We start from the raw sequence: 17,517 nt of genomic DNA on the forward strand, positions 1-17,517 counted from the left end.
AAATGAGATGAAACTAATAAAGGAAATGACATCTAAATTGGAACTAAATGATCATCAATTATGTGTTCCAAATTTTTATGCTTATTTGCGAAATTAGTTTAATTAAGAGCTGTTTGTTAATTTTTTTATTTGACCACGACAAGTTCCATTAATTTGTGTTATAACTGGATTATTTAATAATGATTCAATTTTGGTTTTTTTGGAATTAACTGGTTTCAGACAGTATTTAGGTGCAGCCACATAGTAAGTTATGTGAACAATCTAGACATACGGCGAAGAAATTGTCATCCCAAATTAGCATGACTATGGCTCCAAGTCAGCCAAAGTCAAATCAGCCTGGGGTCGGATTTTTGGTCATTTCTTCAACCCAGGCTTAAACCCGTACTTTCCGGATTAAGTTTAACATCAAAATATTGACACTGCACCGTATAAAATACCCAAACATGAACTTTTCAAGTCTCAAATTCTTCAACATCCTGAAATTCCATTCTCGAAACAAATTCAAAGCATTTCCTTTAAAATTTTCATACTAATGCTTCCAAGCACAATCCGATGATTGTTTGTATTTCTTCGTCTCTTGCATCGCACGAATATTTCAGAGAGATACAATCATGTTTGTAGGATTTATGACTGCAACGTTTCAATTATGTGTATACACAAAAAAGCGGCAACTAAGTGGAATGAATGCAAAGAAATTGCCAAATTTTCGATTAAACATAAATCTTTTTTTGCTTGCCATTTCGCCTTCTTAAAATTAAAAGTACGAAACGAGAGGATTGATAGCTAGTTGTACAATCAATGTATAAAAATATGACTTCACATATTATGAACGTATATGACTTCCATAAACGATAGTTGTATCTACAAGCAATGATATTTTACTGTTGTTTTGAGGATCAATACCGTATATTGAGCTATTTCAATGATTTCAAATCAATTGAAATTTAATTATCGTACCATAAGCCGCTCTCATTGAATTTCAATGAGTGCAAATGGATTTCTATTGACTCTTCAGTTTTATTTTCACTTCTGCGATAGTTGGAAGTTTTTATTTTTTAATTAATATCTCTTATGTCATACTCTAACTTCTAGTCCAGAATCATTCCCTCGTTTCTCTATAATTGAAGTTCTTATGTACAATAGAATAGAAGTTGAATACTCATCGTCAATGTTGTTAATTAAATTTTGACTTCATTCATATTTACTAACTAATAATGGCTTTTAAGGACACTTGTTTATGATAAAAATTTATTTAATTTAGCCTTTTTTGAATCAATGATAATCTACAATTTTTTGGGGATTTATCAACTAATTTTAATTTTTTTCGAAAATTTTATATTTTGATAAAATCCCAGGTATCTATGTCTGTGTGACACAGTTAATAGAACAGTCAGAAGTTGATGACAGGATTAGATTAGTTCAAATGTATGTCACTAAAGAATCAAGTGATCAATGATTTTGTCCTGCAAATCAAGGTCATTGAATTGGCAAATAGGGTACTTTTCACGAAAAATCCTAGCAAATTGAATTTTCCAAGTAATTTTGTGTCAAGATGTCATACAAATCGATTGAGGTCAGGTGACAGTTCCCAAGGGTACGATGATCAAAAATAAAGAAGTATAGACTAATTTCAGCATTGTAATCGGGACTGTGTTTACAAAAATTTTGCTTGAAAACCGAAAAATATTCACTTTAATTAACTGTGTCACACATAAATGGATGTAAACTACTAGATAATTGGTTTATGAATGATTTTGAATAGTTATTGTAATTAATTAAACAATATTTGCATGGGATTTTATCAAAATATGAGGAAATTTTCACATGTTAAAAATTAAAAATGATAAATCTCATTGATAGAAGCATAAATCATACATTAAATTGCTAAATTAAATAAATTTTATCATAAACAAGTGTCCTTATCATTTTGAGCGGCAGCCATTTTGGTTTTTTACGCATTGATCCAACAAACTTTAAGTTTTAATTCAAAAAGTTCATTAACATTGCTAAATTAAATAAATTTTTATCATAAACAAGTGTCCTTATCATTTTGAGCGGCAGCCATTTTGGTTTTTTAACGGTTATTTCAAAAATACTTAATTTGGTTTTCATGATCCCAAAAAGGATCATTTATGAACCAACCCTACACTCACTTCACTGTAACCTATCGACTCTCACACCACAAATATCGGACACAAAACCAGACGACAACAATTTTTTGTTGAATGACCAATAGATGTGATTGAAAAACAATTTTATATATATATCGAGTTATTAGTTTTTCCAATATACATGTCGAGTTCATTTCAACATACAACATTGCATTGATTCACTTTTCATGTTTTCCGTCTGAATTATTGATGACTATTTGTTATAGTTATTGAAAAATATGAAATTTATACAAGTGAGATGTTTGCTGATGAAATGAAACAAGAAAAATTCCCTCAAAATGAAAAATATAAAAAAGTTCTTTCTTTGCTGACGGATTTACTGCTGTGTATGGGGTGTTGTGAATGAAAGTGTCTGAATTTGTGAGGGATAAGTGAATTTTTGTTCAGCTGTTCAAATCACATAGCTCGATATTCCATTCCAAAACTCAAATCTAGCAGAATTCCTACCACATTCATACCCAAAATTTAAAGGATCTTACAAAATATCATGTCTATACTCAAATTTGAATTTCTAGCACCAAAATACGTTAATCAAGATTAATTCAAGGTTCCCTTTTTTCTCTACAGCACAAAATTAATGAACGAGAAAAATTGTTGCTAGCAAGTTAAGGCAAAAAGTTAAAAGGTGTTAAGATGTAAGTATTAGTATCTGCTACATGACATAATTTTTGGTTAATATTAATCAAGCCATGCATAATAGTGAGGAATACACAAAAAAAAGAAGCAAGAGTAGGAGTAATATAATGGAAAACATAGGAAAAGGTTGGAGGGAAATTTATGTTGTGCCATAAATATTATTCCTTCATAGTGTTTAACAAACAACAAGAATGAGAGAAAATGGTACGACTAAAAAGAATGAGCAAATGAATAAGAGTAAATAGTCGTTCACTTATGATGTCCATCATTTATAGGACATAGTTGGGTCACTCCATTAAAAAAGGATAACAATGTAAAAACTTTGTGATAAATGGAAGGGATTGAACACCCAAAATTTTGATGGACGTCATTTATGAAATATCCTTTAAGGGGTATTTCCAGTTTCACACTTTTCACATTTGCAGTATACAAATAGAACTAAGTATAGAAGTGAGCAAATAAACAGTAGAAAAGCACATATGAATATACCGTCATGATTAACATTATTACAACATTCATAGATAAATTGTGTATATGCTCTACCGCTCATCATCCTTACATTTATTTACCATTACCACCATACATATATAATTTCCTTAACATTCATATTTTTAGACCCATTCTATTACTCCTCTACAATACCATTATCATTTAACATTGGACACTAAATTTTATAAAGTAAGAACGGAAATGAGAATAAAAAGTTCTCTTTTTTTGTTATTATATAAATAACCCAAAAAACAGCAACATAATGTGAAAGAAACTAAAAGCAAACATATATCATGCTTTTTTTACTGTGATAGTGGAAGATATTTTTCCTGTTTTACTCGTCTTTCCGTTTTTCACCATAAAATTCTCATAGATTTTCCACTTTTTTTTATAGAATCATTTCTATGGGATGAAAAGGATAAAGTTGTATTGCAACTTTGATGTTTCTTCCACTCGTCCTTATTACATTTGTTGACGATGTACTTTCAGAACAATTTATTTCTTCTTTCTCGCTATCCCATGCAATTCTTTTGATGGTGACAATATTTTCTATTCTAAAACCTCTCAACTATAGTTTTTTTTTCAGATGCAGAAAATCAGATGTGGAAATCTTATAAAATATTTGATTTTAAAGCGCTTTTTTTACAAAGTCATACTCATGACATCACAAAACAGATCATAAATTGCTGATCTGCTACCTAGACTATATGCCACACAGGTTATCATCTCATGAAATCACATAAATCTCTATAAAACTCTCTATGTCGAATGTTAATCCTGATCGTCACACATTAAAATGTTGCCACCACGGCAATGGAACAACTAAATTTGCCACTTGACTGCTACTTGGTTCAACTACCGTGTATAACAATGGCATAAGTGATCCCTGAATTCTTGCAAGGTGGCTGTTGATAGCGACAGTGTAGTTATTGGAATTGGTAATTAAGAAAGGAAAGTAAGCAAGTCAATTTTAGACATTAACTGATTGAGCCATGGGTCATAACTGATCTGTACGGCCAGCAAATGTCAAAAAATAACAACCGCCAACATAATTCAGCAGAACTCAATTATTAATCATAAAGTTAGAATTCTTTGAAATCTAATTCTACAACCTTACGATGTTATCTGTATCGTAAATCGAAAATGAAACTCAAAAAGACTTAATTTCTTCTTATCTTCAGCATTAATAATGAATTATGCATAAGTTAGTATAAAGAACATATCATGAACATCTCAAAGCAAGTCTGTAGAATGATCAAAGGATGAAAATTGTCTGGAATTGAAAGATAATTAGCACTTGACAATGTTTCATGAACAGAAGTGAGTTATGACAGCTCTTCTTACTATGAAAATGAGCTAAATGGTGCAGCACATTGTTATTCTATTATAAACACCTCCATATATTGTGGAAGCTGCAAATATATATAGAGATAGATGCAGGATGAAGAAATAATGAAATGATAGGAACTTATGGTGCATCAACAGTGAGAAGAAAAAAAAAGTTATTGGAAGCTATTTTCAAGATTTGCGCTGATATAGTGAAACAAAAATAGTGGCACTCTTGCAATTTTTCAATTCAACATATTTATCTAACGAGGATTTAAAGTTTCTCTTTTGTCACAGCCACAGCAAGCTAGTGTATTGATGCACAAGAACATAGTTTTGTTTTGAGGGTAAGTAAAACAAAAGCATGCGACACACCATTATCTAAATCAACTTTCTCGCTCTTTCCTTTCTCCTACTCTCAGTTCCTTTTATCTCATGACGATAATATGAAAGAAAAACTTTGAAGAAAGGAAAGCAAAAGGAATATTGTCGGATTGTTATACCATTAAAGTTGTGTGCCTTTCTTATATAAATTTTCAATATCTTTTTCTAAAGAATTCTTACCTACCCAACCCCATCATTGTGTGTCTCTCTATCTTTGTCTCTCTGTGTTGTTTTTAAAATGAAAAACTTTTTCTTTTACCAACATCCAGCTCTTGCTTGGCAGCAATGCAATGAATGTATGCTAATAATAACAATAATAACAACTTTAGGTATCTACAATGTTGCCTATGGCATAAAACACTTCTCTCTTTCCTTTCTCAGAAGAGAACAAAACAAAAAAAAAAAACTCTTTCATTTCCTTTGTATGTTTTTAAATACCAAAAATGCCATTTTCAGTTAATATCTTGGTAATGTTCAAGAGGATTTAGGAACGAGGAGGAACTTTATATGTTGTAGAATAATGGTGGTCACAATGTCTGTGTAAATTAACTAAATTTTCCATAATATTCATCTTAATCCACAAAAATGCATAAATGAACATTCTTATTCTTACATTATTTCTGATCTCACTTCATACATTAATTTTTATGATTTTTCTCGTGAGCCAATGGTCATTTTGGTTGGTTTTCATTATTATAAGGTGATGGATTATAAGGAACAACTAAGGATATGGTCAAAAATATAGTAATTAAAATAACATAAGAGGCTCTGTAGCTAAGTAGATCGACAATTTATTAGAAATCTGTAAAACTATTGGTAATTGTCAAAGGACAACCAGCTTCAGACTGTAAATAAGTGAGGCCATGAATCACAGTTGATCTGTACGACCAGCGAAGTATGTAAAATAATCATGTGGTCGTGGGTTCAAATTCTATCAAAATCAATATATTGAGTTAATACACTTATGCAAAATCTAAGTTTCTGAATGACACAAATGAAGATAAACGGATGATGAAGCCTCCGTTATGACTTCCATCAAGCTTCCATTTGGTGTTCATAATAGAGGTTTTCCTGAACCTTTGAACTCCTTGGCGGAGCTTTTTTCATTTGTATCGATCAAGAGTAAGTTCAACTCAATTGAACAAAAACAGTTAAAACTAGTTGATGGCAAGTTAATGTCTAGTTCTAACGTAAGTTTGTCCACTCGGAAATCATACCTAAATTGAACTCCCAAATAATAACACTCATAAACCTATTAGCACATTCTAAAGTAAAATATATATACAGTATCAGACAGAAGAGGACATAAAAACTAACCGGAACGCAAAAGTTTTAATCTGTGTGAAAAAAAAAAATTGTTTTGCTTCATCAGAAGATGCATAGATGCATAAATGAAATTTTTCGGTTACAGCAACGAATTAAAGAATGAAATTATGTTGGCGACAAAAAAAAAGTTTAAAATGTATTTAATAACAATTTTTGTGTAATGAAATAATAAATTGTCTATGGGAAATTTTCCACATATTAAAAATATGAAAACGTAAAAGTTTTTTACTATGATGAAAAATAATCAGATATGAAATTTATTTGCTATAAAAAAGACTCATTAAAATCCTACTTATATGAAATATTATTTAAAATCTCATTTCATATGGTTTTCCATTTATGAAAATTATTAATGTCACTTAAATTAATTATTATTTCAACATAAATTAGATCTAGTTGGAAATTATTTAAAACTTTACATTTTAATTTCAAATATATTCAGGAACTGTATTTTAGTAAAATAGTTTGAAATAGATTATTATTTGTATATTTTACTGTATACATAAAACATAGTTTTTAGTAACTTAATAAATGAACGAATATTAAGGTTTCAATCAAAAGTTGTTGAACTCTACACGATCATGCTCTGAACTGCTGTCCCGAACTGTACAATAAGTTGTTTTGTCAACGTATTCCCGAGCGAAGCAAAGCTCCGCAATCAGCTAAAACTCTTATTAACACCAAATGGAACCGTGCGTCAAAATTAACAGTAAGACTGTGTCGTTACGATGGATTCTGTTACATTTTTACGAAATGCTCAATTCACCGGATTGTGTCGCTCGGGTTTGTTGTAATCAAATAGTGAAATCAGCTTATATATTAATACTTCAATTTCCACAATACCACACGACCCAAAAGTTCTCTTATTAGTACGCGAATCATTTGGAAACAAAGAGGTTAAAGTTACTGAGATTTGAAGAAAATACTTGACATTTACGATAAAAGGATTCTCAAAAGTTCATCATGATTCTCAAAATTATCAAATTATATGGAATTGAGTGTTTTTCTTAAGATTACATCCACATAATAGTTTCACTGTTCCTGCCTGATCAACGAAACTCTATTTTGTTACCTTGACAACAAACGTCTGATTGATACTAGAACAGGGTTGTCCAATGGCATGCGGTTCAAGGTTTTTGCAAAAAATGTGCAACACTAATATACCGCGATATACAGTTTGAACAACACTGTACACTGTATAACAATAGTTATATTTACATATTGAGCTCCAAAAATGCCCGAGACAAGGTCAATCCAACTCAATACAAATACTCATCAAACTCAATTTGATATCATAACTAAATGGATTTTTGTAATTTTGTCATTGCAGTTTTAATGCATATGTTTAAGTTTCTAACAATGAATACATTGTGTCTGTGTTGTGGACATTTCCAAAAAATTCAAAACATTGAAAATTCATCACAATAAAGTATTAATAATTTACGTGTTTGAACAAGTGTGTCTAACCATTGTATTTATACATACTTTTTTCTAGTTCAATACATCAAAATCATTTTTGTTGTCATCGCCATCGTGACGAGAATTTTTCTCTCATACCTAGGTAAAGTAAATTAATTTCAGTACATGATGTACAACAATGAAAAAATTGTGGCATGTACAGAATAAGCATAAAATCTATAAAAGTCCATTAAGTATTTTGTAAAGTTACAAAATGGATATACAAAAAAATGATGATGTTCATCATGAGCACGCCTCAAATTTCCAAAGTGGCATTATGCAATTCAGTGCAATGGATGCACACGGAGAACATGATGAAAAATTAAATTTAAAACATTTTTGTGAAATACTTTAATGAATTTAATTATTTTCCTGTTCTTCATGCTTGTACACAAGCGATCATAATTAGATCATATAAAGCATACTTCTCCTCATCTTTTATGATGGGATATATGTCATTGTTTGTACTTTTAGTTAGCTAATTTTTGGGACATTTTGTCAACTTCGAGTCTCTCGAGTGACGCAACAAGGTGAACTGCATTTTCCTTCAGAAAGTAGACCGAAACCAGCAGTCACAGTGCCTTCTGGCCACCTTACATCTTGCCGTTACTTAGGCGATCCAGCGGTGCCCCAATACGTTGTGCAGTCATTGCATGTTTGCCATAAAAATGCGCTTCCAACGATTGATCCCAACTTAACTGATCTTTTAATTTTATGCATACGAGACATGATAGAAAATTCAACTATAACGAGTTTTTTGTGTACTATAAACAAACAAAAAAGGAACGCCATGATGAACATAGGGATAATGATTTTTCTTCCTTTCTTTTTTTGAGTGCAGCCATGACGACAACGATGATGATGATGTTTAAATTGGGCTTTTGCTAATTAACTAATTATCCTTTAATTTCCACTTTTTGCATGCTTTTGTTGAAGTTTTTCATATCATACTTCCTTGATGTTTTGAAAGTTGAGCAACAACTAAAATGACGGTACGTCATTAATATTTTATGATATTCAATTGATGTTTGTAATATAAGATGAAATGCTATATAGATGCACGTACGATGAGAGAAGAATGAAGTATTTTTAATGATGTAATGTGATCTTTTAATATTCAATTTCTACTTTCGCTTTCTTGCTGTCACAAGTTGAATATTTATGCTATGAACTTTTTTTTCTGGTATGGGAAACAAAATACAGAATTTGACGTTGCATAGCGCTAACTTAGAAACTCTGTGGTACAGCGAGCGCATTTTAATGAAAAAATATCGCGGAGCACCACAGTCTCTTTCATAATGTTTTTTCTACTTCTTCTCGAAATTGAAAGAGAATGTGTCAGCTGGACGATGTATTGAAAACTTTTTGAGGTTTTCTTTGCTTAGTGAAAACCATTAATTTATTGTTTCAGATTTAATGAAATTAAACAGCATTTAGAGAAGTTAATGTTCTTGACCTCAAAATCTACAAATTACATTTAATGTGTATTAGAAATTAATATGATTTAATAGCATTTTTGAGCAACACAACTTGGGAAATCATGAATTTTCAAATGGTTATGTATAAGCTTTTGAGATACATGCACTAAAAGTGTCTTAAAATTCATCACTTTAGAATTATAGATAAGATAAAGCTCGAAAATTAAGAATATCAAAGGGTGCATGCATTGACAATACTCGGACAGAAACACAAGTTTGTTTCGCCGTCCTTGGTTGGAATCCACAAGGGAAAAGACGCCCAGCTCAACTTAAGGATAGAAAATTTGTAAAAATTGGATAGCAGAGCCAGCAACAGAGACAGATGTAAAGCATTTTGATGCAACCTAAGTTTGACATAAGAGCATGTTACAAGGATGGATCAAAAATTCTATGACAAAAATCATAACCCAAAATTCATGCATTCTATCCAAAATAATTCAATATTCTTCAACTTTGTTAAGACTCTGCTGTTCAAACTACAATTCAAACCTTTAATCTGCTTAAATCTCAAATCGCTTGCAAAACTTAAATAATGTAAATTCCAATTTTTTGAGGTTGAAAATTCGCCAATTCATTCGACTATTCTAAGCATACATAACAAAACGAAATGGAATAAAGCGGTTCCACTAATCTGATTTAATATAAAAAAAGAAGCAAGGTGAACAAAGAAAATTAAAATTATGGATTTTAATAAATTTTGAGACTGAATCGCGAGTATGTATCTCTTTTAATATAAATGAGTTCATTATGCTACATGAAACACATGTTAATACTTGCTGTAGATGAGAAAAAAAAAAAATAATAAACGACAGGGACTATTCTTGCTTAAAAATTCATTTCCTGAAGGCAAAGCAAAAGCAAAACAACATTTGAGTTCATATTCCACATGTGACATAAACTTGTGAAATGAGCAAAAAGGAGAGAAAAGAAAAGAAAGAACCTTCATCTGTTTGGTTACTGCTGTGTTTCTTGATTACGTTCCATATGAGCATTGAAAAATAAGAGTATAGAATGGTAAAAAAGTGGCAGAATGAGAATAAGAAAAATAAGCAAGTAAGTATATGAATGAATTTGAGTGAATGTACACGTAAATGTTATGTATGGAATGTTGAGTCAAGTGAAATAATGAAATTTCATCATGTGAATGGAATGAGAGGATGCATGCAAGTAAGAAAGAATTAAATTAAATTTAAATCACAAACTGTGTATATATATTCTAATAAATTTTAAATGTAATTTAAATAGCTACACAAACATGATATTAATATTCATAAATACTCAATTCCGAGTAGCTCTTTCCCATGGGTGTGTTTGCTAATAATATTTTTCTATTATATTAAGAGGTAGAATATTTTATTTGTAGTAAAGTTCAAGGAAATTTACATGCTGCTTAAGCCAATTATGTTATTGTTCTATTTTCAACAGTTCTGTTGTGAAGCAGAATTTTGCAAGTTCTTATGCTTATAATATTCTCAGCAGTTGGTGCATTATATGTGATCATGATTTCAAAGTCCACTCTCCGAACGACACAAATGAAGTAGATGACACACGGACCAAAGCTTTAAAGTATCATGGCGGAGTCTTCTTCATTTGGCACCTTAAGGTTACTTTAAGAGTAGAATACTTTACTTTAAGGCTTTGTTCCATTTAACTGCCAATCTCAGTTGCAGACCCTTCTTCATTTGTTTCGCTCAGGCTCGGATTTTGTACAAAGTCAAGTCAGCTCGAGTCAATTTTTCCAAATAATTTCCAATCCGACTTGGAAATCTGCTGCATGAAACTCTAAATATATACGACTCTAAACAGCTTATCAAAACGATAAATACAGTAACTCCATACCAACTAGCAACTACCTCTTCCACACAGATTCTTTACAATTAAGATCAAATAAGTCTCCAAAAAAAGCTCTTAAAATCAACAAATAGTAAGGCGAAAATAGGATGAATAAACAAAATGCACAAAACATCGCACTGACTGAGTTATTTTAACAAGAATTAAGGAAAACTAGTTTTAAAATGCTTCTCAAAGGAGTGAAAAGCTTCTATTTTTTTGTGAAAGGCACCAAATGAGAGAATGTCGAGTGCAAATTCAACACAGTTTCTATTTAAATAGTGTATTAAAAAAAGTAAATTTTCACTTTGAACTTTCCTTTCACTTCTTTTTCCTCCTATTCAAATCTAACATTTTTTTTTGTGTATGCATGAGAAAGAACATGCTGGAAAAGATTTTTTTTTTGTGAAAAATCACATCTCAAATAAGAAATCGCTGAAAAAAAGTGGAATGTATGTTGAAATGAGAGTATGTGGATTATCAAATAGTTCTATTTAAACCACAAGTGGGATTGTGGATGGGAATTCTTCAACATTCGCTTTTCATTCTATTACCTAACCAAAACGATGACGAAAATTTTTATTGTACTTATGCACATACTCTTCTATATGACTTTTTTCACTTCTATAGACTATTTCGTTCATATGTGTCTGCAATCTTAAAGCAATCTTGAACTTTTCGTTTTTATTAAACATTTTGAGCATTTTTTTTATCGAAAAAATTCCTTTACAGATTCCTCAACACGACTCTGTCCCAGGAACATTGAATTAAATCAGACTGTTCACATTGTGACTTAAGGGTTCAGAATGATTTTGTATGGAGATTCATGATATGTCATTGCATAGTTTAAACAATAGTCTTTTAATGGAGAATGAATTTTTGCACTTTTTGGGGATTGTCCATGAATGACGTTGACCAAATAGTAATAATAGTGAATGTTATAAAAGAGACATAAGATTACCAAATTTCGCAAACTTCAAGGACGGTATTGAGTGGTCGAATATACAAATAACTGGATTTTGTGTTAAATAATATGATAAATTATATTTAGCTACGATCACTCAACACTTAACGATCATGAATTGTTATGAATGAATGAAAATGTTAATAGATTCAATCGAGCTTTGATGGATCTTGCGAAATGAATGTCTATTGAAAATAAAAGTTTGCAAGCTTGTTAAAATACTTTAAAACTCCCACAGTGAGTTCATTAAGATAAATTATAGGGTATGCTGCAAACTTGGATATTTTAGATCGAGAATATTATTGCTTCTTTCTCATGCTGTTATGTTCCGTTTGTCTTTATTTGTTTTTTATTTGTTCTTAAAATTTTGTGGATTCGAGATTGTATTCAAATTTTTAGTTCCGTTCATCACTCTTCACACCTTCACACCTCTTTGCTTTACTACATTCGTCTGTGCTTTAGATTTGATTTTATGTTAAGAATTTTAATTAGTTTGAATTAGAATAACAAAATTTGTAGGCTCTGCAGCTTGTATGGCATCTGAATATGAAAATCACTATTCTTGTTAGTTTTTATGCATTTTTGGATTAGACAGTCACGATTATTGAGATAAAAATATCAAAAATTTCAATTCTTCAACTTCTTTTGAACATTTTCTGATAATTTTCTAGCGATATGTCTATAAGTTATGTGTCATGAGAACCATGTTACTGCAATTTTGATTGAAAAAATGCTTTAAAATTGAGATTAATTAATCAATGAACAATGAATGAATTCAATTTTAATTACAATGTATTTGACTTGTATGGCATGAAAATATCTAAAATTGATTGATTAGTGCCGCATTAAAGTACTAAATAAAAATCATGCTCAAAAATTTTTCCTGTCACTATTCATAGATTTATACAATATTCTTATAAATTGCATTAAAGATTTCTCAATATTATGAAGAAAAATTGAACTTAATAAACTTTAAAAATATAGGTTTATGGTCGATAGAATGGCATTTATTGTGGATCACTCATTAAGTTCAATATCAACATTTCACGATTTTCGTGACAGAAAATTTATTACAAGAATTCATTTTAAGGTTGATGATGTCTTGTTCTTAAAAAATTGAATAGACTTTTATTAATATTATTATACATATGAGTCATTAGAACTAGAAGTGTTGAAGAAAAAATGCTGATTAATTTAATGAAATTTTGTTTCAAAATCAAAAATAAGGTTCAAGGTCCAAAAAACGAAAGATTTACATGCATCGAACGAACTATAAAAAACAGCCGCAGACTGCAGTCCTGTGCATCTAAAATGCTGACCTGTTGTTCTTGACTGAATCCTAGAATCAAGCAAAAGATGTCCTCAAACTCAACATAAGGTCCTCTAAAATTTAATTATTCCTAAAGTTTGGAAGCTCCAACAATTAGGAAATGACGAAAAATTTAAAACTTATGTTATGCAAATTAAATTCACATGATTAAAGAAAAAAAGGAAAGAAAGAAAGTCTAAACTTATTTGACTTTCTCTGGAAGTCAATTAATTCATTTTTCATCTTCCTTCTTTTGCATTCGACTGAGTCAAGTTTCTAACAGAAGTAGAAAGAACATGAAAATTTTGTTCATTCAGAAAGAATGAAATCTAATTAAAGGAAGAACACTCGCTTAATGACGTCACGACATTTTATATTCTCTGAATATTTTTATTTAGTATTTATCATTTTATCATTATTCGTGCTGCTGATAAAGACGAAAAACGTAAATTTTGTATTTTGTATGTAGAGGCGAATATAAAAAAAAAGTTTAAAAACACGAACATTTATCGTTGCTGATAACAACAATGAAATAATTATATTTTGTTGTGTATAACTTTTCTCGCTCTTTCGTGCCTGAAATTCATTTTTTTTGTTCCTTCTACGAGGCAAAATGACAATTTTTATTCTGCTACTGCTATTCAGATGAAGGAGAAAAAAGAGAATTCCTTCCTTCGATGCTACGACCACCCATTTCCCTCTCCTCAACATCCTCGTTAAATATTCTGAACAGTTCTTCATTCAATTATATGGCTTGACATTTTTTCGCATGCAAATTGCATTTTTATTTATCCATACATAATGATTGTCATTGCTCAGAATAATATTTTATTTGCACACAGCATTCTCACTTTTTAAGATGAATGAGGAATAAAAAAAAAAGTTTTGATTATGAGCGACAGATGAACGATCTGATGGAGGAAATTTCTAGTTAACTGCTTGTCTATTCATGGTATGTGAACTGAATAAAATAGTCAAAAATTATCGAATTTTTCGAAATGAAAAATTCTTGACATAATTATTTGATTATTTATATCAGTCATTCAGAGTCAGAAGTTGTGAGCCTGGCTGTGATCAAAGGCTTTTCAAACTGTCATTTCATATGATTAGGCATATTTTTCGGGTAATTTTACAGCAGACACAGACAGGAATTTTCATTTGATGCATTGATGTACGTATATGTATTTGATGTATAGCTTAATTTAAGTTTATATATAGATAACACAAGATTAATACGGAATGATATTGAAAAATATTGTGAAATCAATAAAATGACGAAAATATTGCGACTTTTAATGTTGAGGACTTTGAATTGGAAGATAATTCAAATTTTAAATCGAATTCTGAATTATTTTAGACCCTTCGTTATTGTTATGTTCTTCGCGAAAGGCACAAGACGTGAAAAAGTCGGAATATAGTGTCTTCAGGCAGACATGAACCCTTCGAGTCGAATTTAAGAAAATCCTGAATGACTTTAGAATTATGTTGACCTGGAGACACAATTTTCCAATTTTTCACTTCATGTGCCATTGGAGCTTAGATTAGGGAAATTTCACAAAAATCTTGTCACAATTCTAATAATTCTAAGAGAAAATAGCGTTTATTTAGATTTAAGGTAAGAAAAATCCATTAAAATTAAATCAAATTGATGATTATTGTATAAAGAAAGATTCACTAAAGAATTATGATTCATAGGAAATTCATCCAATTTAAGGATGGGCTTTAGAGAGTCATTACTCATTCCCTCTTTAAACCATTCCCTTAACAGAGATTTCTCTCAATTAATTTAATTTAATTTTTTTTAGAGTCAAAACTTTCGGATTTTTTCACTACAAATTCATTAAAAAGTTCAGTTCAAAATTCCAAACTTTTAAGATTCCTTATCTCAAACTTAAATCAAATCACAAACACTTGATTCCTTGAAAATCCCCCTTCTGAATCGATCAACATGATGATAATGGTGGTTGAGTATGAAAATTGGATGTCTGGGTTTGTTGGATTGAAAATTACGCAGGTATGTGCATAAACACAATTGAATAAAATATTTAACATTCTTTTTCCATTGTTGGTTGTACGAGGATGGAACCAACCTAAAGGAACTTCGTTTACACTTTCTGAGCACGTTCGAATGTCAAAAAATTGAAATTCTTGCAAATTCAAAGCAAGTAAAAGGAGGTAAAAAGTTGTTAGAGTTAAGGCAAAGAATTACTCATAAGATGATAAAATGATTTTATACTCCGTTTATTGCGCGCGGGGTAACGTTAAAGCCATGTGAATGTAATCGCTGAACAAAAAAAAATAAAAAATTTTCTTTATCATCTTTTTTTGTCGTCATTGTTGTCTTCGTGCGAGGTTGAATACAGAATATATATAGATGTGAAGTATGCAAACATCATCCAACTATTTGTATAATCTTACGTCACATTTTGTGCAAATTTGAGGCATGAACACGTAGGGTGTAAATTGAATTTTTATTATATTAAATTGTTCTAGGTTCTTCAGACACAACACTTACATTTATTTCAATTCCTTTCTTTCACTTGCTTTTCTCATATGCATAACAATAATTTTGAGAAATAATATTTGAGTCATAATAAACACTTCACATCTGTTTATGGCTATAATTAATACACTATTAAAAAACTTTATATATTCATCATTGTTTAAGTATATGACAGTAAAAATACGGTTATTAGTACAACTACGAAAATTGTTTAACTTAGAACGACTTAAAAAAAATAATATGAAAATGTGCAAATCGACAATAGCGACTGCGCAAACAACTTAATCGAACGAAAAATGAACCGAAACTGAATGAAAGAAATACCTGGAGAATGTGTAAAGTGCTTAACTCTCTCACTCAATAATCTTGAGAAATGTTCGCTCTCATCACTGCTGTTAATATTGGTTTAGTTTTACAGATATACAGAAATTAAGCTTTTTCTACTCATTTAAGATAATTTTCTTCTTTTTGCATTCCTTTTGTGCATGCACAACAGATAGAGATAGAGAGAATGAGCATATAACAATAATATTGCGGTATCCACATCTAACGATCGTGCTGATATCTGCTGTTATACAAACCTGCATCAAACCGCACTTTATAGCAAACAGAGTGCATACACTTGAAGTTGTAGAATGTCATAATTTACTTTATAGAATGAAGCAAATACAACAACGATCCAAATGGAGAGAAATGACTCGTTGAATATGAATTTTAATATATTTGCTTGCAACCGCAAGCTCAACAGGTTTTTTTCTTTCTTTCTTTTCTTGCAGTACATCTTACCTGCGATGATGATTCTTAAATTCTCTTTTGCATGAAGAAAAAGCTTCTTCTTATTCATCTTTTTTTTCTTCTCTTTCTTCTTACTCTCTATTAGTCTTCACCATTTCTTCTTTATCGTTGTCTTCTTCATCATCATTACGGCTTAGTACGAAGCTGTTGGAGACCGCTTTGCAAATGTTATTGTGTTATTACACTGTGTTATGCGTGGGGTGACCAGCTGTTGATGTTTACTTGGGTTTGATTTTTTTTTTCGTTGAAATGCGGAAGTTGTTGAAGTTTCTTCTTTTTGATGATTTTAAAGAATCTGAAGTTGATATGGGATGCTTTTGAAGACGCCTACTGTGATTTGATTTGAATTGTTCGTGTTGAATTTTTGTATTGAATTTTTCTGATAAGCACCTGATAGAATCAGCTTTGGAGGCGTATCCTTATGTTTGATTATAATGTCAGATACACGGCGTAATGTGAAGCGATCCTGATCGTCGATAAAAATCGATTATACTAAACTATGAATATCACAAGTCGGTTAATCGATCCAAACCGACACCAAGCCAGTTAGACTCTAGTAGGATTTTTGGTATTCGCCACAGACCTTGTAATTAGGGATTTCAATACCGGACCAAAATCTCAATCCCGGGATTACGGTATTAGGAAATTCTCAATCCCGGGATCCCGGGATCCCGGGATCAATACTGATATTATAATTTACTCAAAATCCGGTATCAAATTACGCTCAAAACGGTTCAAAACAGCTGAAACTAACTAAATTTAAATTAAATTGAGGTTGAATTGCCATTTAAAAATGAATCTAATTCAAAAACTGACTTCTTTAGCTCTACTTTAAAAAAGTTTCAAGT

General features: G+C 30.7%; 1 protein-coding gene across 5 annotated transcripts in view; it reads right to left on the reverse strand.

Annotated features, from left to right (window-relative positions):
• The window catches only part of LOC139094766 (uro-adherence factor A), a 43,560-nt gene extending 27,401 nt beyond the window's left edge, over positions 1 to 16,159 (reverse strand). For 3 of the 5 annotated variants that reach the window (XM_070645943.1, XM_070645944.1, XM_070645941.1), the window contains exon 1: positions 15,887 to 16,156. The gene's annotated coding sequence lies outside the window, so the exon portion shown is untranslated. Of the gene's footprint in view, positions 1 to 7,817; positions 7,890 to 15,886 lie in introns of all 5 variants that reach the window. The other 2 variants (XM_070645942.1, XM_070645946.1) reach the window with 2 other exon arrangements.
• Between the last annotated feature and the right edge of the window lie 1,358 nt (positions 16,160 to 17,517).

The sequence above is a fragment of the Chironomus tepperi genome, unplaced genomic scaffold (genome assembly GCF_022539635.2).
Source record: "Chironomus tepperi strain 1889 unplaced genomic scaffold, CSIRO-AGI_Ctep_v1 contig_354, whole genome shotgun sequence".
In the NCBI taxonomy this organism is placed as follows: Eukaryota; Metazoa; Arthropoda; class Insecta; order Diptera; family Chironomidae; genus Chironomus; species Chironomus tepperi.